This window comes from Mirounga angustirostris, unplaced genomic scaffold, assembly GCF_029215605.1.
Source record: "Mirounga angustirostris isolate CCGP_5_RB_7025 unplaced genomic scaffold, mMirAng1.0.hap1 SCAF_3, whole genome shotgun sequence".
In the NCBI taxonomy this organism is placed as follows: domain Eukaryota; kingdom Metazoa; phylum Chordata; class Mammalia; order Carnivora; family Phocidae; genus Mirounga; species Mirounga angustirostris.
Genome location: NW_026991711.1, coordinates 148,986,168 through 149,009,845, shown reverse-complemented (window position 1 = coordinate 149,009,845; position 23,678 = coordinate 148,986,168). Strand labels below are relative to the sequence as shown.

Sequence of the window (23,678 nt, the reverse complement as noted above, 5' to 3'; positions counted from 1 at the left end):
ACCCCTCCCTTTGGCAACTATCAGTTTGTTCTCTGTATTTATGAGTCTGTTTCTGCTTTTTGTTTGTTCATTTGTTTTGTTTTTTTAGATTCTACTTATAATTGAAATCATATGGTGTTTTACTTTCTCTGATTTATTTCATTTAGCATAATTCCCTCTAAGTTCATCCATGTTGTTGCAAATGGCAAGATCTCATTCTTTTTATGGCTGAGTAATATTCCATTCTATATTATTTATATCCATTCATGTATTGATAAATACTTTGCTGTGCAGAAGCATTTTAGTTTGACATAGTTCGTGTTAAACCTAAAAAATCATTGTTGAATTGTAAAGGAGTTCCTCTCTATTTTTTCTTCTAGGAGTTTTATGGTTTCAGGTCTCTTGTATAAGTCTTTAATCCATTTGAGTTTATTTGTGTGAAGTGGTCCAGTTTCATTATTTTACATGCAGTAGGCCAGTTTTCCCAGTATCATCATTAAAGAGACTATACTTTTCCCATTATATATTCTTGACTCCTTTGTCTATCAATTGACCATATATGTATGAGTTTATTTCTGGGCTTCCTATTCTGTTCCAATAATCTGTTTTTATACCAATACAATACTATTTTGAATACTGTAGCTTTGAAATATAGTGTGAAATCAGGATGTGTGATACCTCCAGCTTTTTTTTTTTTCTGGCTGAAGATTGCTTTAGCTATTCAGGGTTTGTTGCTCCATGCAAATTTCAGGATTTTTTTTGTTCTATTTCTGTGAAAAATGCCATTGAAATTTTGATAAGGATACATTGAATCTGCAGATTGCTTTGGGTAGTATGGATATTTAATAATATTCTTGCAATCCATGAACACAGGATATCTTTCCATTTATTTGTGTCATCTTCACTTTTTTTCATCAGTGTCTTATAGTTTTCAGTGTACAGGTGTTTTACCTTCTTGGTTAAATTTATTCCTAAGTATGCTATTCTTTTTAACATAAATGGGATTGTTTTCTTAATTTCTCTTTCTGATTAGTTCATTTTTCTGTACAAAAACGCTGCAGATTTTTGTGTACTTTGTATCCTGCAACTTTACTGAGTTTGTTATTAATTCAATTTTTTTGGTGGAATCTTTAGGGTTTTCTATATGTCGTAGCATGTCATTTGCAAAAGTGACTGTTTTATTTCTTCCAATTTGGATGCTTTTTTTTTTTTTAACCTAATTGCTGTGGCTAAGACTTCCAATACAATGTTGAATAAAAAAGTGGTGAGACAGAGGGAGCATCCTCGTCTTGTCCTTGATCTTAGGGCAAATGCTTTTAGCTTTTCACCATTTAGTACAATGTTAGCTGAGGGCTTGTCACATATGGCCCTCATTGTGTTGTGGTGTGTTTCTCCTATTCCCACTTTGTTGAGAGTTTTATCATGATGGATACTGAATTTTATCAAAGCTTTTTCTGCATCTATTGAGATGATTATATAAATTTTATCCTTCATTTTGTTAATCTGGTATATCACATTGATTGATTTGAGGATACTGAAGCATCCTTGGAATATATCCTGGTTAATCAAGTTACGTGATTCGATGATGAGAAAAGAGTTATTTTGAGTTACTGCCTAGGCATTTTACAATATGACAATCCTACTTACACCCAGAGTCTGGACATTTAGATAAACACCCAAGCTTAAGATTCCTGCCACAAATTTCCATTTCACTTTACCCAGGGCACTTTTTAAAAAAGATTTATTTATTTACTTGAAAAAGAGAGAGAGGGAGCATGGGGAGGAGGGGCAGAGAGAGAGGGAGAGAGAAACTTTAGCAGATTTCCACACTGAGCATGGAGTACCCAGTGTACTTTTTTAAATAACCACTTAGAGGTGAGCCCATGAAAAGTTAGTGACTCCTACCCCAGCCGCCTTATAAGTCATAGGTGCTTGCTGCCCTACCCTCTATCTCCTATTGGATCATGACCTGGGATAGGGAATTGCCCTTCCTCTACACCTTATTGCACCTCTCACCCTTTTCTGAGATCTATCAGTAATGGCTTCTGACTTTACTTCCTTTTCATGAGTTTACTGAAACTGCACCTTCAATCAAAACTGCCCTGAAGTTTTCACTTCCCCAGAGTGGGAGATGACATGCTGAGAGAGCTACCTGCCTCTTGTGTTTGCCTTGTGCTTCTTCATTCAGTAGGTCATAGTCTGCATATTCTTAATCTGACACATCAGCTACAGGGGCCCCAACAGTTTCTTTCCATGTATTGTTAAATTCAGTTAGCTAGTATTTTGTCCGGGATTTTTAAATCTATGGTCATCAAGAATATTGGCCTATAATCTTCTTTTCTTTAGAGTCCTTGTCTGGTTTGGGTCTCAGAGTAATAGTAGCCTCCTAAAATGAGTTTGGACATGTTCCTTTCTCTTCTACTTTTTGGAAGAGTTTGAGAAGGATTGATATTAATTCTTGATATGTCTGGTACAATTTACCAGTAAAGCCATCTTGTCCTGGACTTTTGTTTGTTGGAAGGTTTTTGATTACTGATTCAACCTACCTGCTAATAATTATCTGTTAAGATTTTCTGTTTATTTGTGGTTCAGTCTTAGTAGGTTGTATGTTTCTAGGAATTTATCTATTTCTTCTTGGTTGGCCAATTTGTTCATGCTATTGTTCATAGTAATCCCATGATGTTTTTTGGGTTTCTGTGATATCATTTGGGTTTGTTTTTTTGTTGTTGTTTTGTTTTTGTTTTTTGAGAGAGAGAGTGAGTGGAGGGAGGGGAAGAGAAAGAATCCTCAAGCAGACTCCACGCTCAGCCTGGAGCCCAACGCAGGGCTCAATCTCATGACCCTAAGATCATGACCTGAGCTGAAATCAAGAGTCGCATGCTTAACTGACTGAGCTACCCAGGCGCCCCTCTGTGGCATCATTTATAATGCCTCCTCTTTCGTTTCTGGTTTTATTTTAGTCCTCCCTCTCCTTTCCTTGTTTTGTGGCCTAACATATGATCCATCCTTGAGAAGATTCCCTGTGTGTTTGAGAGGAAAATATGTTCTGCTGCTTTTGGTTGGAATATGCTATAAATGTCTTAAGTCCATCTGATCTAACATGCCATTTAAGTCCATTTAAGTATTTCCTTATTGATTTTCTGTCTGGATGATCTATCCACATGATAAAAATGTGGTGTTAAAGTATTACCATCTGTTTCTCTCTTATGTTTGTTAATACTTGTTTTATATATTTAGTTCCTCCTATGTTGGATATATAAATATTTACAAATGTTTTATCTTCTTGTTGGATCAGCTCGTTGTCATTATATAATGTCCTTTTATAGCTCATTCCATTCTTTATCTTAAGTTCCATTTTGTCTGATATAAGTGTAAATACCCCAGCTCTTTTTGGGTTTCCATTTGCATGGAATATTTTCCATCTCTTCACTGTTAGTCTGTGTGGGTCCTTAAAGGTGAAGTGAATCTCTTGCAGGCAGCATATACTTGGATTTTGTTTTTTATTCATTCAGCCACTCTCTGCCTTTTCACTGATGAATTCAACCCATTTTCATCTGGAGTTATTATTGGTATATAAAGACTTACTAGTACCATCTTATTAATTACTTTCTGGTTGTTTTGTATTTCCAGTGTTTCTTTTTCTGTTTCTGCCTGCCTATGTAAATTGGTAATTTTCTATAGTGGTATGCTCTGTTTCCCCTTTCTTTATCTTTTGTGAATCTACTCTAGGTCTTCTCTTTGTAGTTACCATAAAGTTAACATAAAACATTTCATAGACAAAACAGTCCATTTTAAACTGAGAGCTTAAACTTCAATTTCCTACAAAAGCTTCATGCTTTTACTCCCCCATTTTATGTTTTTGATGTATTATTTACCTCTTTTTATATTATATATTTAACAAATTACAGTAGCTATAATTATTTTTAATACTTTTCCCCTAGTCATGATGAACCTCTCAGCATTTGTTTGTCTGGGAAAGTCTTTATTTCTCCTTTATATTTGAGGGATAACTTTGCTGGATAGAGTATTCTTAGCAGTTTTTTCGTACAATACTCTGGATAGGTCATTCCACTCTTGTCTAGAATGCAGGATTTCTGCTGTGAAATCTGCAGATAGCCTAATGGAGGATTTCTTTCTAGATTTCAATATTTCTTTCCTCTGGCTGCTTTTAAGATATTCTGCTTAACTTTGATTTTTGACAGTTTCATATTTATGTCTTGAAGGTTTTTGAATTGAGGTAATAGGATGATCCATTAACTTTGTGAACTTGGATGTCCAAGTCTCTTTGCAAATTTGGGACATTCTCAGCTATTATTTCTTTAAGTAAACATTCTGCCCCTTTCTTCCTCTCTTCTCTTTCTGGAACCCCAATATTCTAATTTTTTAATGGAGTCCTATACAACCCATAGGCTTTCTTTGGTCTTTTTCATTCTTTTTTCTTTGTTCTGCCTGACTGGGTTATTTCAAAATTCCTGTCCTCTAACTTACTTATTCTGTCTTCCTTTTGCTCTATTCTGCCACAGATGCTCTCTGCTGAATTTTTTTTTTCATTCATTGAATTCTTCCGCTCCAGAATTTTTATTTCTTCATGATTTCTATCTCTTTAGTAAATATCTCATATTGTTCATATATTTTTTTCTGATTTCATTGAATTGTCCTTCTGAGTTTTCTTATAGCTCATTGAGTTTCTTTGAAACAGCTATTTTGAATTCTTTATCAGCTAGTTCTCAAAATTCTGTGTCTTTGGGTTCAGTTATAGGAGTATTATTATCTTTTTGTAATAACATGTTTCTTTGCTTTTTTTGCATTTCTTGTAGTTTTGTATCATTGCTTTTGCATTTGAAGTATCAAGCACCACCTTAAATCTTTACTAATTGCCTTCAGATTAGATATACTATCCATTGGTGCTGTTATGTCTAGGTTTTTCTTTGTCTTGTTTTCCAGAAGGTTGCACTATTGCATATGTTTGTGGTTTCTCCATTACCTAGAGATCTTATTCTCTTTTTCTAATTGCACTTCATTTACTGGACTTGATTTTGCCACTGCACTCAGGAGCACACACAGGAAGCCCCCCATAGAGTTGAAGAAGGTGTGAATTTAACACTCAGTGTGTTGGGGGTGGTATGGACCTGGTGGGGAGATCCTCAGGTGAGGAACTCCCAATGGCTCATGTGCAAACATCCTGCTAAAGTCTTGATGCAGTCAAAAGGAACCATGTCCCATTAGTGACTTTTGTTATTCTTATCTGCCTATATCCTGATATCCTGCCCTGCTGCAGTCACGGAGGAGGTCCCACCTAGTACTGAGTGCTTCTGGAAGGAAATGGGCTTTTCCAGCCATTTCCCACTTAACTAGGATAGCCAGGCCCTCACTCACCACTATCCTTTTCCCTAAGGGAAAGGTCACCATTGGCTGGATAGCTCAGCCCAAGGCAGAGTAGGCTTGGGGGTAGGGCGGGACCGTGCCGGAAAAATTTCCCTTACCATCTCCCCTTCAGAAGGCTGGACTCTTTCAAATTCTCTCTGGTCTGTGGGTATCTGCCCCAGGTCAGCACTCTCCAGGTTTATTCCCCTAACTGAGATGAGAAAGTTTGAGGTAAGTTCTTGGGCTCTGCTTGTTCCATAGCCAACACAGAGGTCTTTCTGCCTATTACCAGATGCACAGGTGGGCAACACTTAATCCAAATCACCTGGCATATGATGCTGGATCCCACAGCTCCCAAGGTGCTTCTGTCTGTGGATGGATCTTTCATTTGTTGTTAAAAGGGGAAGACCAAAAGAGGAACATCTTGCCACCAGGATGCTGACATCACTCCCCTTCCATTCTTTATCATTGTTATCTGTTGCACTTGCATTAAATGCAAGAGATACCAAAAGAAAAGAAAAAGTCTATATGGGGGGGGAGGGAGGTCACAAGATTTATAATAAGAATATGTGAGATTCACTCTCTGATTCCAATAAATTCCAACTTATGACTTTAGGCAAGTTAGTTAAATAATACTCAGCTTCAGTTTCTCATCTGTAAATGTAAATAACATATACTTTAAAGAGCTGTGGAGAGAATTGAATGAAACATCTGTAAAGAGTCTGGCCTATAATAGGTACCCAACAAATGCTAGCATGCATTTTTCCTTCTTTCTTTCCTACTGTCTTTTCTTTCCTTTCAGTAAGAATAATAACTTTCTTACCTACTTTGTAGCTACTTTTAGCATATGAAGAACATGGTCAATTTAAGTAAAACCTAAATTAAAAGCACTTTTGCTAATATCCATCCATTTTCATTCACTTACAACTCTAATTATTAATCAGTCTTTGTTACAGAGAGTACTTAAATATCTCAAATTGTTGCGAGAATGAGGTGAGCACCTCCAAAATACTATTAGCTCTTTGAGGCATCTCTGTTTCTGGCATTAATAAGTGATCAATAAATATTTGTTTAAAAAATGCAATTAAGGGGCGCCTGGGTGGCTCAGTTGTTAAGCCTCTGCCTTCGGCTCAGGTCATGATCTCAGGGTCCTGGGATCGAGCCTCGCATCGGGCTCCCTGCTCAGCAGGAAGCCTGCTTCTCCCTCTCTCACTCGCCCTGCTTGCGTTCCCTCTCTCACTGTGTCTCTCTCTGTCAAATAAATAAATAAAATCTTAAATAAATAAATAATAAAAAATAAAAAATGCTGTTAAAAACTTAATGAACAAATGAAAGTAAATGTGCTTGGTAAATTTTACTATCTAAACACACACAAATACGCATTAATTCTTTAAAAGTCAAAAAGTAAATCAATTTGAATGAATCTTCCTCCCTTATCTGTTTCTTTTGGTTTGACTTGAATAAGTGCATAGAAAATGAAAAGTTATCTTAAATTACATACACAGTTTCAAACGAGAAGACCTATCACTAATGAAATAAATCTTTAAGTACCACTCTGAAAACACAATTGTGTTTTTCCATTTATCAGTGATAAGAATAATTAAAAAGAACGTGAACTGCTAGAAAAATACCTAAAGCTTGCCTATGAGTTAATCCCCTTGCCTGTGCACAGCACTGGGATGCTCAACACAGTACCAGCTTTACTCTGGGGGTGATCAGCTCTGCCCTCCTGCCTCTCTGTTTGAGTGCTGCTGGGCTGCGTTGCGCAGCTTCCAGGTGTTTTCACCAGCCCTTCTGGTCTGATGGGGCCCCAGGAGCCACAGTGGGTAGGGCTATCTCAGCTCCCTTGCCTGGGCAGAAAGGGGAGGGGTTGCTATAGGCTACTCTCAGTTTCCTAAATAATCTCTCTAACTGGGAAGGGCTGGGAGCTACCCTCAACCTTGGCTATGAATTAATCCCCCTGCCTATGCCTAGCAGGGTAATTCTCCGTGCCCAGTACTGGCTTCCCTTTGGGAGCAGTCAGCTCTTCCCACCCACCTCTCAGCTCAGAATTGCTGGGATAAACATTTTCCAAGTTTTCTCACCAGCCCCTCTGGTCAGATGGGGCCAGGAGACACTCTCCGCAGCAGGTGGGGTTGTGACTCAGCTCCTTGCCTGGGTACAGGCAAATCAAGCTGTAGAGCCAACAAAATTCCTCATTTGAGAATCCAATGAGGTAGATTTAAATTCCCCGATCAGAGTGTATCCCAGCTTGGTTCTGCTGATGAGCAAAACCATGGTTTGGGATCAGTACTTGGGCACAGCAGGTATGAACTTGGTCTGCCAAGAGCCATCTGCTGGTTGCAAGCCCTTCCCCCTTCTCCATCATAGTCAGATTCCTATTGGTTGAGGCCCACAGATTTCCCTGGAATCCCTCTGGTGTATCAGAGTAGGGACTCCCATAAAGTGACCCCAATGCTGAGGGATGCTGGTTATCCCCACTGGGTTTTCTTTTCCACTATAGGAATGGAGGCTCAGGGAAGACCTCTCTGGGTGTTGCTCTGCTGCCTGGGGGAGGGGCATTGTGGTCAATGTGTGCTTCTCTTACCCTTCTAATGCAATCTGTCTTGATGTCTGTGGTGCAGGGCATGCTTCAGCCTCTCCCCCATGTTCTAGGATTCTCTTGGTGGTGTCTTGTTCTTGAGCACTTATTAGTTGTTCTTGTGAGGTGGAGCAAAGTCAGGAATGACCTATGTCACCATCTTGGTGATATCACTCTCCTAAAGCTTGACTCATAGTTATAAAATTAGAATTCTATTAGATTAAATCATATCTACCACAATAGCTTCATAAATGTCACTGATGTTCCTGTTAAGTTTTTGATTATTCTTATTGCCATATTCTACTCTTCCTGGCAAAAGACCTTAGAAACTCACTAACATCATTGCATGTGAAAATTTTAATCTGATTGTCAAGTCTCTTCCTTTACTGGGAGGGGGAGGAAGGGGAGGAGAAGATGGCTCATAGACTTAGTGATAATAAAACATAATGTCTTTGGATCCAAGAGGGCACAGAATAATGTTCTGGGGACCATGATAGCTACTCTCTAACAAATTGTTCTTTGAACTTGCAAGGTTAACCTTATGCTAAGAATCAAGTCCTTTAAGTACGATGAAACAACTACTCCATAATTCAAAGAAAGTAGTGGCAAGGATTATTAGGAGTGCTTCAAAATGTGTTTTTAAACAAGGAATAATATGAGGGTTTTTTTTCCACAAATGCAATAATCAACACTCTAATAAAGTGTCTGTAAAACTAAATTAAAAGTTAATATTGCAGAAATGGTGACTTCTTTGACAACTAAGTTGGAGGTTCTTCTTTTTTTTTTTTTTCTTAAATTTATTTATTTGACAGAGAGAGCACAAGTAGGTAGAGTGGCAGGCAGAGGGGAAGGGAGAAGCGGGCTCCCCGCCGAGCAGGGAGCCCGATGCGGGGCTCCATCCCAGGACCCTGGGATCATGACCTGAGCCGAAGGCAGCCACTTAACCGACTGAGCCACCCAGGCGCCCCGGAGGTTCTTCTTTGATAGAAAACTATTGATAGAATTTGTCATTAGATTTCTAAAAACAAATGGAACATTTGCACACTGCCTAACAGTGACAAACTACACATGTATAAAACCAAGAGAAGGTTTCAACATTTAGGGTTAACAGATCAGGTTACCAACTGCTAACCTCAAGGAATTACTTCTGAAGTTTCTCAGGGTGGGGGCGGGGGAAGAAATAGCGTACCATTGACTGTGCACCATCAGACCTAAGAGCTCTGAGTATAAGCACCCCACCCACACACAGCTGCATGGCCCAATTTAAGCATGTGATCTTCACAGGGAAAAGTTGGAAAAAAACAGAGTCAGAGATTGCACAATTCAGGAGATTTTTGCCAAAGTGCTCCCTAGCTTGCCTGAGACACCCTGGATCTGGCTCTTAGACATGCTGAAAGGGCTTTCCTTGATCTCCACAAAGCCAGAAGCAGAGCCTCTCTAGCAGCCAACTGATTCTCCCGGGTCAGTTAACCCAAGTTCAACAGCCTTGTAACATCTGGGCTGCAGCAGAGAAAGACTCTTCTTCTGTTTGTTGTTGTGTCCAGCATCAGCCGAGCACAAAATTAAACTAGCTAAATAATGTTGTCTGTCTTTTGATATTTCCATGTGTGATTTTCCTAAATAAAAATAAGGCAGAGTTTGTTTTTTAATCAAGCTGTGTTAGTAGGCGTATATATACTACAGTTTTTCAAAAACGGTTCCTTGTGGAAAAAATGAAAGATACTTATTCAATGGTAAACTATTTGAAATCATGCACAAATAAGAAAAATGGAATTTTTCAATGGTAAAAACCTGATAAAGTTAATAGGACGTTAAAGATATAAATATAATTATTAAAAAATCATTATTCCCATGAAGGTAAAAATAACCCATTATTCCATGATACACCCTCTAAGGCAAAAGATACTCAACTGCTTCAATGTATTTGATTTTTTAAAAATCTGGTTGTCAAGTCCATCCCCTTAAATAAAAAGAATGGGGAGGGGAAAACAAAAAGAAACAAAATAATTAGAGGAAAAACAAAGGTATAAAGCAATAATAAAATTTCCTTTCTTTAGTGTCAGAGGCCATACAGTAATGTTTCTGGGGATGATGATAAATACTCCCTGATAAAGTGTGGTGTGTATTAGAACGTTTGTATTTGGTTCTTCATAAGCAATAGCCAGAGAAGACAATCAATGTATGACTATTAGTATTTTCCCGTGGTCCTAAAAGCAAGGTGCACAACCAGCATAGTTTTTCCAGCACAAATAGGTATATAGATATCACATATGGCCTAGTGTGTTTTGTAACACATGCAAACAAAAAACAAACTTTGAGACACTTTTCTGGGGACTATTTTACTTATTAACCCTGGTTTTGTCTCAAACATGCATTTTCTCTGTCTGCACTTTGGCAGGGGACCAGCTTAATTCTGCTCTGGTGCTTGGATGGTAGATATTTTAAGGCTCTTTAGCAGTCTACAACCTTTTCCTGCTTGAATCCAAACTAGAAATGGCTCCTACATTTGTACAGAACCACGACACTTCCTATGCAACACCCCTGGAGACAATTGACTTAATATTTTAATATTTAATGCTTTATTCTGAGCACATGTGCATTACAGTTGGCCCATTATATCCACATGACATGGGCCTTCCGGTCATAGCCATAAGAAGATACAAGATATGGGTGGCTCAGTCAGTTAAGTGTCTTGCCTTCGGCTCAGGTCGTGATCCCAGAGTCCTGGGATTGAGCAGCATATTGCACTCCCTGCTCCAGGGGGAGCCTGCTTCTCCCTCTGCCTATGCCTCTCTCTCTCTCTCTCTCTGTCTCTCATGAATGAACAAATAAAATCTTTTAAAAAAAAGAAAATACAAAATATAGGGAGGCACTGTCCCTAGGGTAAGCAGAAGATTTGAAAGAGTCCAACAAAGAAAGATATTTGTGCATCCCATACAAATGTTCACTGAAAAAATTATGGCTTGTTTAAACATGATACCTTATACAGCCATTAAAACTGAAAATTTTATGAAAAATATTTCAAAATATTAATCAAATCTAATCAAAATAAGAATACAAAAATATTATGAAAATTTATGATATTATGAAATATTATGAAAATATTATGAAAAATATTTCAAAAATATATGAAAATATGTAATATTGATTTTTAAGAAAAAGTTATATTCAGAATTATAAATATGTATATGCATGTGTGTGTGTGTGTACACACATTTGACTGCAAACTTGAAAATGTATTAAAAAATACACAAGGAGAGAAAATGAATCAAAACATTGATAGTGGCTATGTCAAAGTTTAAGACTATATATTATTATTTCTGTTTTATCTTCAAAAGTTTTTGTATTTCATTTTGTTTGTAATCTTTTTTAAAAGAAGGGATTTGAAAATCACTTTGTAAAACTCTTCAGATGATTTTCTTAACAAATCCAATATAGTATATAAAACTACATTGGTAGATATCACTCAAATATATCCACCATTAACAAATCCAATATGATACACAAAACTACATTGGTAGATACAACTAGAATATATCTACCATGACTGTTTAAAACCAGATGCATACCCCAATTAAAACTGACAACATAAAAATCCCTGAATGAAATGAGCTCTTTAGTTTCCAAAAGGCATGCATTCTTTATTTATGACAAAATTTTAGCCACAAAATGGAAATCCCCTTTTCTTTTGAAATAAGAGAATATAATTAGAACTTTTATCACACAAAGCAAAGGGGAACAATTTTTAAATTATTAAGAAATTGTTTAATTGTATGTTTGAGAAATTGTGTCATTTCCTGACTTAACTGTTTTTAATGTAACTGTTATTTTTCTATCTTCAAAAAATGGGGTCATAATTCCAAAGTGAGGAAAGTAAAATGGCTACTTGCTATCTAGTTTTACATATTTAAGGATTTCTAAGTACTTTATGCTGAAATCTAATAACATATCTCTGTTTGAAATATTATTAGCATAATATTCTCTTAGCAGAGCTCTATGAGCTTTTAACCTGTCTGACATTTTTCCTGTATTTGTGCTCTGTTTAACACAGGCTAGCCCGCAGCTTCCTGTGTGATGGTGATAACATATGCCTGACTTTGTTGTTGGCTGCTGGAGTGAAAGGGAAGACAATGTCCTTTAACCTATGTAAAGTAGAATAAAGCTTATCAGATCCTCCCCAGATATCATTAAAGGAAATGGGCTGAGAAGCCTACCTCTGGTAGGAAACATATATTTTAGAAAACTGTCACTGCTAATCTTTTTTGTTATGGCACTAGAAAACCACTTCTACAAATTTCAGGCCTTCTAGACAATGAAACCTACCAAGATATACTGAAGAAAGTACCAAGAAAAGCATAACAGGCAATAAATTATCTTCTTGCAACCACTATGGCAAATGCTCTTCACCAAAAGAATTAACTCACTATCAGTATTGGAAATTGAGTCTGAAATCCATTAAATGTTTAAAAGGTAAGAACTAATGCAAAATTTTATTAAACTTGCTTATAAACTATAAGCATATGATATTACTTACATTTAAATTGCAACAGATTTATTCCCAACTAAGTTTACTCAGTCTCTCAGGAAGTTCTATCAGGCAGCATACTGATGGTCACACATTCAGATCTTCTTGCCACCTCCCCATCTCCACTTTCACATACACAGGAAAACTGTTAGACCTAATAAACGAATGCAATAAGGTTGCAAGATACAAAATCAACATACGAAAATTAGTTGTGTTTCTACCAGCCTAACAATAAGCAATCTGAAAGAAAATTAAGAAAACAATTCTGTTTACAATAGTATGAAAAAGAATAATGTATTTAAGAATAAACTTAACAAGGAAGTGAAAGATTTGTATACTGAAAACTACAAAGCATTGCTGAAAAAAGTTAAAGGAGACATAAGTAAATAGAGATCCCATGTTCATGGATTGGAGGACATCACAATGTTAAAATGATTATACTACCTAAAGCAATCTACAGAATCAGGATTGGCAATCCCTTTCAAAACTCCAATGGCATTTTTACAGAAATAGAAAAAATAATCCTAAAATCATATGGGACCCCAAAAGACTGAAAAACCAGAATCTTGAGAAAGAATAAAGCTGGAAGCCTCATACTTCATTATTTCAAAACATACTACAAAGCTACAGTAATCAAAACAGCATGGTACTGGTATAAAGATAGAGACCAATGAAACAAACAAACAAAAAGAGCCTAGAAATAAATCCGCACATCAACTGATCTTCAACAAGGGTACCAAGAGTACACAACGGGGAAAAGGTAGAGTCTTCAACAAATGGTATTGGGAAATCTGGATATCCACAGGCAAAAGAATGAAATTGGACTCTATCTTACTCCATACACAAAAATCAACTCCAAATGGATTAAAGACAAACATGAGACATGAAACTATAAAACCAGAAAGCCGAAAATTGCATTTGTTGATAAGGATGTGGAGAGATTGAAACCCTTGTGCCCCTTTGGTGGGAATGTAAAATGGTGCAGCCGCTATGCAGGACAATATTAGTTTTTAGTTCCTAAAAAAGTTAAAATGGAATTACCATATGATCCAGAAATCCTACTTCTCAGTATTTATCCAAAAGAATTGAAATCAGGATCAGAAAGAGGCATCTGTACTTCCATGTTCATTGCCCCTTTGTTCACAATAGCTAAGAGGTAGAAGCAACCTAAATGCCCACCAACAGATGAATGGATAAATAAAATGTGGTTTATACATAATATGGAATATTATTCACCCATAAAAAATTCTATCATATGCTACAACATGGATTAACCTTGAGGATATAATGCTAAGTGAAATAAATCAGTCATAGAAGAACAAATACTACATCATTCCACTTATATGAGGTATCTAAAATAGTCAAACTCATCAAAGCAGGAAGTAGAATGATGGTTGTCAGGAGCTGAGGGAAAGGAGAAATGTGGAGTTGATATTCAATGGGTCTAAAGTTACAATCACACAAAATAAAAGAATTCTAGAGATCATGTGCACAACATTGTGCTTATAGTTAGAAGTACTGTACTGTACACTTAAAAATTTTAAGGAGTAAAAAAGGTATTATACTTGCATAGCACACAAATCACTTTACCTAATATGGTTGCAATCTAAGGATATAATTCAAAGAATAGTCAGTAGAATAGCATTTGTATCAACGTGTCCAGTTTTTCTTAAGAACTCAGGTAAAATATAATCCTGTGTTATATAATGTCTACAATAAATTTTGACCATCTTATAAGTATCAAATAATAGCGCATCCCTTTTTTTATTAAAAACCCCATACAACTGACACATCACTCCACTCCCAGCTCTTAGATTCCAGAACAGTTTAAAATTCTGAGCCCAAATCTAGCACACATCCATTCTCAGAATTTCTAGATTTTCAACATGATCAGGTTATTTATGGATACTCATTCTTTCCATCTCTGCATTGTTTCTATAACCCATATCTCTTACCTTCAAGTAAGAGATGGCTTTGTTAAAATGCTAACTTGTCTGCTATTTTGCATGCTGTGTAAATAGCTCCAGTAGCCTGTTGGTAAACCTCTCTGCAGTCCCTACTCTCAGCTCCTAATTTCTCAACAACTAATAAAAGCTTTTTTGTTATTTAAGGAGCAAATAGCTCATGTAAAAAGGTGGAGAAGGAGGTATACAAAGAATCTCACAGAATCCCAAAGCATGAATAAAACCAGACCTAGAAATCAGAAAATTATTAATATCAGGTTGTTCTCCATATCTCTGCTTCTGTCACACACTTAGGAAGGAGTGTGTGTCCTGAGTCCAACTACCTAAGCCTAAAATCTTGTTCCACCATTTGCTGTCTATATCACTCTGAATAAACCATTTAATATATTTAAGCCTTATGTTCTCTGTCTAAAGAATGGGAACAAAAAAGTACCTTTCTAATAAAGATACAGGACATTAGAGATGTAAAGTTCTTAGACAAATATGTGTAGTATGTAGTAAGTGCTCCATATGTGTCAAATGCAATTGTCTTTGCTTCTTTGTCTAAACTGAATCACTCAAGGGGTGCCTAGGTGGCTCAGTTCTTAAGCATCTGCCTTTGGCTCAGCGTTAAACGTCTGCCTTCGCCTCAGGTCCTGATCCCGGGGTTCTGGGATCGAGCCCCTCATCCGGCTCCCTGCTCCGCAGGAAGCCTGCTTCTTCCTCTCCCACTCCCCGCCGCTTGTGTTCCCTCTCTTGCTGTCTCTGTCTCTCTCTGTCAAATAAATAAAATCTTTAAAAAATAAAAATTAAGAAAATAAATAAACTGAATCACTCAGACTCAACATGGCTGCCACCGAACTCTATAATCACCAACTGGTTCATCATCCTATTTGAAAATGCAACACAAACAATAATATGGCTAATATTGGGTCAACGGTCTTCTGTGTTTAAATAAGTGTTACCCACAGTCAGAATTTTGAGACCTGAAGGTTAGCACTGTCTAGGAGTTGTGAACATGCTAAATTCACACAGGCAATAGAATCTGTCTTGGACACCATGTCCTGAATCTATAAATTGCATACTCTTGGTAAATTACTGTTTATAGTTACAGTCATCTTTCTGCTGTCGTTTCCAACAAATCAGTGGCACATATAGGGCTAGACCAAAGAGGACTGATTTCTACTTGAGGACTTTTCCTCTGTCTTATGCCTCTAAATAGCTGTTTTAAGCTAAGCAATTTATTTCACCTCTCTGATCACTGGTTTTCTCAACTGTAGAATGTAACCTGTATAGAACAATGTTTCTCAAACTCTATCCCCATGCAGCCATGGCAGACTGCTGCTCACAGGCACAACACTCTTCTACGGACTATAGCACAAATGAGATGGACAATAGAGAATGAGAAACTCCTAAAAATTTCTTTGTAACTTCACTCCTTTTCCTCCAACTTAAAGAACATATGTATCTATCAGTGAGTAAATCAGGGCACTTGAAACAACATAAATAGATGATCTCTAAAACCTTTTCAGTCCTGAAATTTGCAACTCTAAGCAATCTCAAGACATATTCAAAGAAGATCCTTTAGATAATCTAAAGTAACATAAATGTGCTACATTTCTCGAGTAATTCTGTGGCCTTATATTAAATGAACAAAGATTTGGGTAAGTATTCTCAAGAAAGTATGTTTCATATGCATTGGGGAAAAAAGCAAAGTGGTTGTACCTTAGACTGGTTGAAGAGCTAATAAAATTACAGAATCATTCCTTATCTATTAACATTTGCAGAGTTATTTTATGAAATATTGATGAAGACATATGGAGTTTATTATTCAGTTCCAAACATAGCCTACTTTCTTGTTCTTAACACTAATTCAAGAAATAATTCATGAAATATATAAAACAAATAATTCTAATGTCTTTCAAGTTTATTTTCGGGGCATAAATATGAGCACTTCCTTCAGTCAAAAACTTTGGCCATCTTTGCAAAAAGTATTTGACATAAAATAGGGTTAAGTCTGAAATTGTCTTCTAAATTATTAGGATAAAAATGTTTTATTAACAAAAATATTTCCAAGTTTTATATTACCTTATTCCAATATTTCTGCAGGGCCAATTGCCCTCTCGGGCTATTCCCAGTGGGCATGTCCCTTCATTAATGGCAGAGAGAACAATTCTTTTAGGACAGGATTTCCTGTTCAGTGACTGTAAAATTGCAAGGATGTTAGTTTGGAATAACTTTGATCTAAGTACTTAATAGTAAGTAATAATAGCATATATTTGACAGACCCAGATTAAAATGTGGGCCTACCTACAGGAATAATTTTCATTCATTTTCTAATTTGTTTTAAAGACATCAACTTGTGTTCCTTTAATTCCCAAAAGTAAATGATATGTTCTATTTTTTAAGATTAACCTAACATAATAAAATATACCAGTTGAGCAACTCTATATCAACCATTATGAGACTGCAATAATGGGTAGCATGAGCAATACATTCCTATCAAGACTCATTAAATTTTCTGGTTAATTCTCTCCTCTTTTCTAGAGAATAATCTGAAAATCATACTTAAATTTTAGTCAAGAAGAGAATTGCAATATCGTAATCAGTGAACAATATAGTTTTCACAGTTCTGCAACCAGTCCAGAAAATATTGGAGCAAGCCTCGTAAGTGGATTCTAAGGCAAATCATAATGGTGTAGAACTATCATTGTTTAAGTGAACTGATAGGTTGGATTTCTCCAGGAAGGTGTTTAGGTGCCAAAACCCATTTCATGTACAACAGGGAGTTACTATAGTAAGTGGTAGTGGAGACTTTCTGACCAAATTAGTTAGAATTACACAATTCTAAAATAGAGCCACAGTTCCAACCCGAAATGGCTTCTAGACTGGATGACAGTTTCTCAGCAAGGAATGTCATTGACTGCAAATAACATAATAAAATAGCAAAATAACAAGCACATTCAGCCATCATACACACTGAGAAATCTGAAGGTGGGCAGTTTAAATGTTTGTTGATAAACTAAAAATGACAGAGTTCTGGGATTTTATCTCTGCAGTTCTTTTGGCCTTTCCTTCAGGCTTGCAAAATGGGTTCCATAGTTCCAGACATCATATGTCTAAAGGCAGGACTCTGGAAGGGGGGGGGGGAAGCAAGCAGTGGTACTAGAGTATGATAAATTTATTTTTATAAATGAGGGTTAAATCTTTCCCAAATGTTCTCCAACAAATTTCTCCTTTCTTCTTAATTGTCTAAACAGTGTCATATAACCATCCCTGGGTGCACAGGATTATGGGAAAGGGACCACTTGGCTAAGGAAAATGTGAATGCCAGACCACAAATGATTGGTTCAGGCCACTTTCGAGTCTGCACAAATAGATTTGTGATTCCGTTAGCATTAAAAGGAGGCTAATCTCAGGGGTGGGGGTGGTGGGGAGGAATAAACTGATACATGCACTAACACGTATGTATCTCAAAAATGTTATGCTAAATGAAAGCATTATGCCGGAATCAAAAGGCCACATACTGTATGATTTGATTTATCACATTCTGAAAAAGATAATACTATAGGGACAGAAATCAGATCAGTGGTTTCCAGACGCTGGAAAGGGGATTGCCTACAAAAACGCATGAAAGAGATTTTTTTCAAATAATGGAAATCTTTTCTATCCTGAATGTGGTGTTAAACTACTATATAAATTTGTCAAAATTCATAGAACTGTATACCCAAAATGGATTGCTTTTTGTTAAGTATAAATTATACTTGAATAAACAACAAAAAAGGGATTTCTCATGCAAAGGCAATTAGCAGTCTATATTACAACTCCATTACTATTTCTCCCTGAGACCCTTGGCATATTCTGAAACTCTTCATAGAGATCTAGAATTATATCAATTCATTTTAAAACCATACCGAAAAGTAGCCTAGACCTGGAAAATCATTTCAGTGAGAGACTAGTTAATTAAGAAAAAAGTTCCAGGTATGCCAGAAAGTTCCTGGAATAATCTTAGCATTTGTTTTGGCCCACATCTGTTTCCCATGGTCAGCAACAACATGTGGAGCTGGACTTTGCCAGAAAATAGTCCTCCGGCTGCTTTCTCTCTGCACAGCATTCAGAACTTTGTGTGCCATTTGAGGATGGCTAGTTAATGTAAAAATGTGATCAATTACACATACTAGCAGTTACATTTCAGTACAAAAACTTTTAGAAAATGTTAATCTTATAAAAAAGAAATTTCTTACATAGAAAACCTTAGTTTAGCTTGTTTATACTTCTTCAAGTATATCAATAATCTATTCAAGAAAGTAAAATATAAAACATTAAATATTTTCTTTTTTTAAAGATTTCTTTATTTATTGGGGGGAGGGGCAGAGAGAGAGAAAGAGAGAGTCTTTTTTTTTTAACTCTTTTTTTTTTTTTTAAGATTTTATTTATTTATTTGAGACAGAGAGAATGAGAGAGAGAGAGCACATGAGAGGGGGGAGGGTCAGAGGCAGAAGCAGGCTCCCTGCCGAGCAGGGAGTCTGATGCGGGACTCGATCCCGGGACTCCAGGATCATGACCTGAGCCGAAGGCAGTCCCTTAACCAACTGAGCCACCCAGGCTCCCCAGAAAGAGAGAGTCTTAAGCAGACTCCGTGCTGAGGGCAGAGCCCAGTGCAGGGCTCCCTCTCACCACCCTGAGATCACAACCTGAGTGGAAACCAAAAGTTGGTGTTTAACCAACTGCACCACCCAGGTGCCCCCTAAATATTTTTTTACAGTAGTTAAGCCTGTTTCTTAATGTTGTTAAAAGAGACACTTTAGCTTCCCATTTTTGGTTTAGATGATGCCTCTGAATTAAAAACCAAAATTGTATTGGATGAACATATTTCTAAATGTGTATTAGCCATTGATCTAGTGCTTAAATGAAACAGTATTGGCACAATTAAAATTGAACAGAACAGTCACTAAAACTAGGCAACAGGCCTAAAAAGCTTATAAATGACCTTCCCTACGACATTACCCCTTTTGGCCTGGTTCACATGGCAGTGGTTCTTTAAAAAGTTATAACATAGTAAATATATACAATAGCAATTATGAATAAAATCTGAGAAATTCAATCTTTTCTATGATTTTAAAAATCTAGATGTTTAAAATCACATAGACCAAGCATTTAAACATTTGACTATTCTAGGCGCCTGGGTGGCTCAGTCGGTTAAGCGACTGCCTTCGGCTCAGGTCATGATCCTGGAGTCCCGGGATTGAGTCCCGCATCGGGCTCCCTGCTCAGCGGGGAGTCTGCTTCTCCCTCTGACCCTCCTCCCTCTCGTGCTCTCTCTCTCTCATTCTCTCTCTCGCAAAAAAAAAAAAAAAAAAAATCTTAAACATTTGACTATCCCTTCATTTTATCTAAATGTTTTGACATTTTAGAGCAGGAAAATTAGGAGTAAGAAATAATGGGACTAGGGCACTGGGTTGCTCAGTCATTGAGTGGCTGCCTTCGGCTCAGGTCATGATCCCAGGGTCCTGGGATCAAGCCCCACATCAGGCTCTCTGCTCAGCGGGAAGCCTGCTTCTTCCTCTCCCACTCACTCTGTTTGTGTTCCCTCTCTGACTGTCTCTCTCTCTGTCAAAATAAATAAATAAAACCTTAAAAAAAAAAAAAAAAGAAAGAAAGAATGGGACTAAAATGAACCAAGCAGGATTTTTGAGTAGATTTTGAGAAACAGCTAATAGGCATGTAAATGAATATTTGTGCTTTTTAAAAGCAATGGACAATCTCCAATATCTATTCTAAAATTTGAATAGTGATTTCCTACCACCTTGCCTCCAATCTTCTAATGTGGTTGATTGAGAGGTCATTTAGAGATCAAGAGTACTCTGTTAGGTTAGCTGTAAAATGTACAGCAACTTCCACCAAATTTCCCAAACTTGCCTTCAGTGGGATATGTGTTCCCTATTGCAGAATCAAACATAATACCCTTATAAACACAGCAGTTCTGCTGAGTAACCAAACTTAACCTCTCAAAACAAAACATTTCTATTAAAATAACTTGTTTGGCATATCATTAGGGTTGTACTATTATTAGTTCTAGGCAAACAGATGTCTTCCTGGATGAAATCCAAGCCAGGCATCTTTTTTTTTTTTTTTGGCAAGTGGGTGATATGTTAAATTATACTTTTTCCAGCTCAGTAAGCTTTTAGCATTAGAAAGAGATACAATCTTGCAATTCCATTTGACTTGAATTTTTAATCTACTCTTTTATAGTACATATTACAGCAATTTGATTCCTTACAAATGCAAGATAGTAAATTCCATGTTTTCTAAAAATGTAGATATACTAGTCAATGACATAAAAAAGTTCAAAACCAAAATATTTATAATTTTAAGAGCATCAATATCCATTCTTTTATAAATGAAAAATATGTGTTAATATTATGTCTAAAATATCCATAGTAATGTCAAAAATTAAAGCATCCTTCAGCAGTGCCACCATCTGTAAGGGACTTTAAAATGTACTAAACACTTATACTGAAACTTTTTCTTTTATTATGAAAGTGAAAATTCCCTTTACTCTTTTCCCATATAAATACATGTTTTAGCAATGCTTTCCATAGTAAAAGTAATTTAAAAATTTTCCCCTATTCAAGTTTGTAAAGGTTGAAAAAAGAACCATCGCAGAAACAACTACTTTTCCCATTATACATTTATACCTTCTTCCTTTTAGTAATAAGAATCCCGCTGAGCACACTGTTACACAGCTTGATGTCATATTTACTAGCTTCCCTTGCCACCACCAGTGGTTATATGACCATGTTCTGACCAGTGGGATATGATCAGAAGTGATGTGTGCTACTTCTGGATCATTTCCTTAAACAGAAGTTGCTTTCTCTTTTTTTTCTTCTTCTATATCCCCTTTCCTCCTTCCTGGGGACTGCTGCCAATGAGCTAACTTTGGCAGTAGGAAACAAGAAACAACAAAATATAAGGAACCTCAAATTCTGATTGATCTTAGAGGCCACTGTATATTTAATTCTTTGTTGTAGCTGTTTAGTCTATTTGATGCATCATTTTTTATGATGTGGTTAATTAGTACAATGTAATATGCAAAAAAGATTTTAGATGTCATATTATTTTGTCTGGTAACAGTCTGTTATTTTCAATCCATGTGGTTCAGGTAGGGAATACCTCACCACCAAACTTTTCTACAGGGATACCAAAAATCCAGATCTGATCACTCAGGGTATTGCATTGTGCTGACCATCATGAATGTTTCATGGCTGGATACATGGCCTGCATCAGGCCCATAAAATCTCTCCCAGCTTTTTTTTTTAAACTATCAGCAAAAAGATCCATCTTCTCCTTCAGAGTTTAAAAGCACTAAGTACTAAGCAAGTTTGGATTATTGATGCTCTCTTGGCCACCCAAGTGGGGAAAATCTTCTTAGAAATAAATGCAACACTAAGAAAGCCAAGAGAGGAAGAAACAGGGGTATCTTGATGATATTATTTAAGCTCCTGCATCCAGCTGTGCTAAAGCTACATGCATTCTGGGCTTCCTACTTTTCTGGGCCAATAAATTCCCCCTTATCATTAAAACTAATTAAAGTTGGATTTTTTATAATTTGCAATTAAATAACTCTAGTCATAGCTGTTAATTATAGTCATTTTAATTGACAGAAAATATCAAGTCTTTTAATCTAAAAATAGTTCTTAACTTCAAAGTATCCCCATGTTCCCAAGAATATCAGTAGGAGATTGTTGCTAGTCATCTTATTTTACACAATCATTCTGGCTTATTAAAAGCTAAATCTGTGACATTTTCAACCTGATGGCACCAACTCTGATTTGCAGTTTCAGCCTATTCTCTGCTGTCATCCAGACATACAAATACTCTCTAACACATAATGCCATAAACAAATAATTATAGTATATAGAATATAATTTAATAATATTATCATTTGATTTATACTTCTTTTGGTAATATGTAGTACCTCTATCCCTCATTTTAGGTAATGAAAGAGATATGAGATATATTTGGAAGAGAATTTTCAAACTAAATTATATAAACATAAATACATAATTGGGACCTATTTTTGTCCCAGTCTATATGGAGTGAACAAATAATATATAAATTCAAATAGGCTTTATTACAAATTGGCAACACAAATTCGTTCCACTAAGTTAAGATTTGGAAGTCTTGGCTACCTCTAATCACTGACAATTCATTCAAGAGAAAGTATTTGAGCACTACTCCAGGCAGTGTTCCAAACATTCAGAATACTGCACTGAAGAAAACAGTCAAGCTCTTACTTCTTAAATGGTGGATTGAGTTTTCTTACATGTATTGAATCTCCTCACACCATCTGATGAGAGGGTTCTCTTCAGGATTCATCCAATCACAGTCAACATTGACTTGAATGCCTTTCTATATCATGAATCCTGAGGAAGAACTAGTGCTTGCTTGGACACATATACTAAAATTGGAATGATACTGAGGAAGAACTAGAGTTACAGTTAGTTGGCCTCGTTGGACCACTCATACCACCTGAGGCCTCTGCCAGTCTCTACTTAGAACCTTCAAACCTGGGGACATTAATCCCACTGTCACTGTTTATCCAGTCTAGCATAACATTCACACCCTTTACTGACCTTTCCTTTCATCTGATACCTATCTCAACACTTCTTCAATTTAACTGCCAATGCTTTTGTCTTTCCCAATGCTTTCCTTTATACACGCTGGAATTCTTTTTTATTGTTTTGTTTTGTTTTGTTTTGTTTTGTTTTGTTTATGTAACAATGAATATTATTTATGGCAGAAGGCAGTGTTAAGCACGGATTTAAGTCTTTGTTGTTTTACTGAGCACAACTGGTCGCATAACAATGTGGTATAGGACAGATGGGAATGGAAGTTTTGATATTAGCAATATAACTCAACTATTTGCACTCCTTTCAAGTTTATGCCAAAAATCACATGGTGATCTATTATCAAAAAGTATATTTTAATGATCTATTAACTTCTTCAATTGTTTTGAAAGCAAAGAATTAGAAATGCCTTGACTTTCAAAAGGATTTGTTTTTGAGCCATTAGAGACATTCTCTTTCTTATCATCAATACAAATTTTCTTTTTGTTTGGTGTTCCAGGAACTTTCACACCCTGGGATGATGAATACCAGATTGGATATAAGGTATGATTTTGTTTTCTAAAATGAGAGAAGTTTGGTTACAAAAGGAAAATGGGGAAAAAAAGACATGCATGATGTTTTAACTGACGTTCTCAGGCCGATTAATATTAGGAAAC

The 23,678-nt window shown here is 36.4% G+C and overlaps 1 protein-coding gene across 1 annotated transcript in view; it reads left to right on the top strand.

Annotated features, from left to right (window-relative positions):
* Positions 1-23,678, top strand: part of ZSWIM2 (zinc finger SWIM-type containing 2) — a 121,050-nt gene that overhangs the window by 40,510 nt on the left and 56,862 nt on the right. Inside the window, exon 3 of the mRNA XM_045868388.3 lies at positions 23,522-23,565. The gene's annotated coding sequence lies outside the window, so the exon portion shown is untranslated. The remainder of the gene's footprint in view (positions 1-23,521; positions 23,566-23,678) is intronic.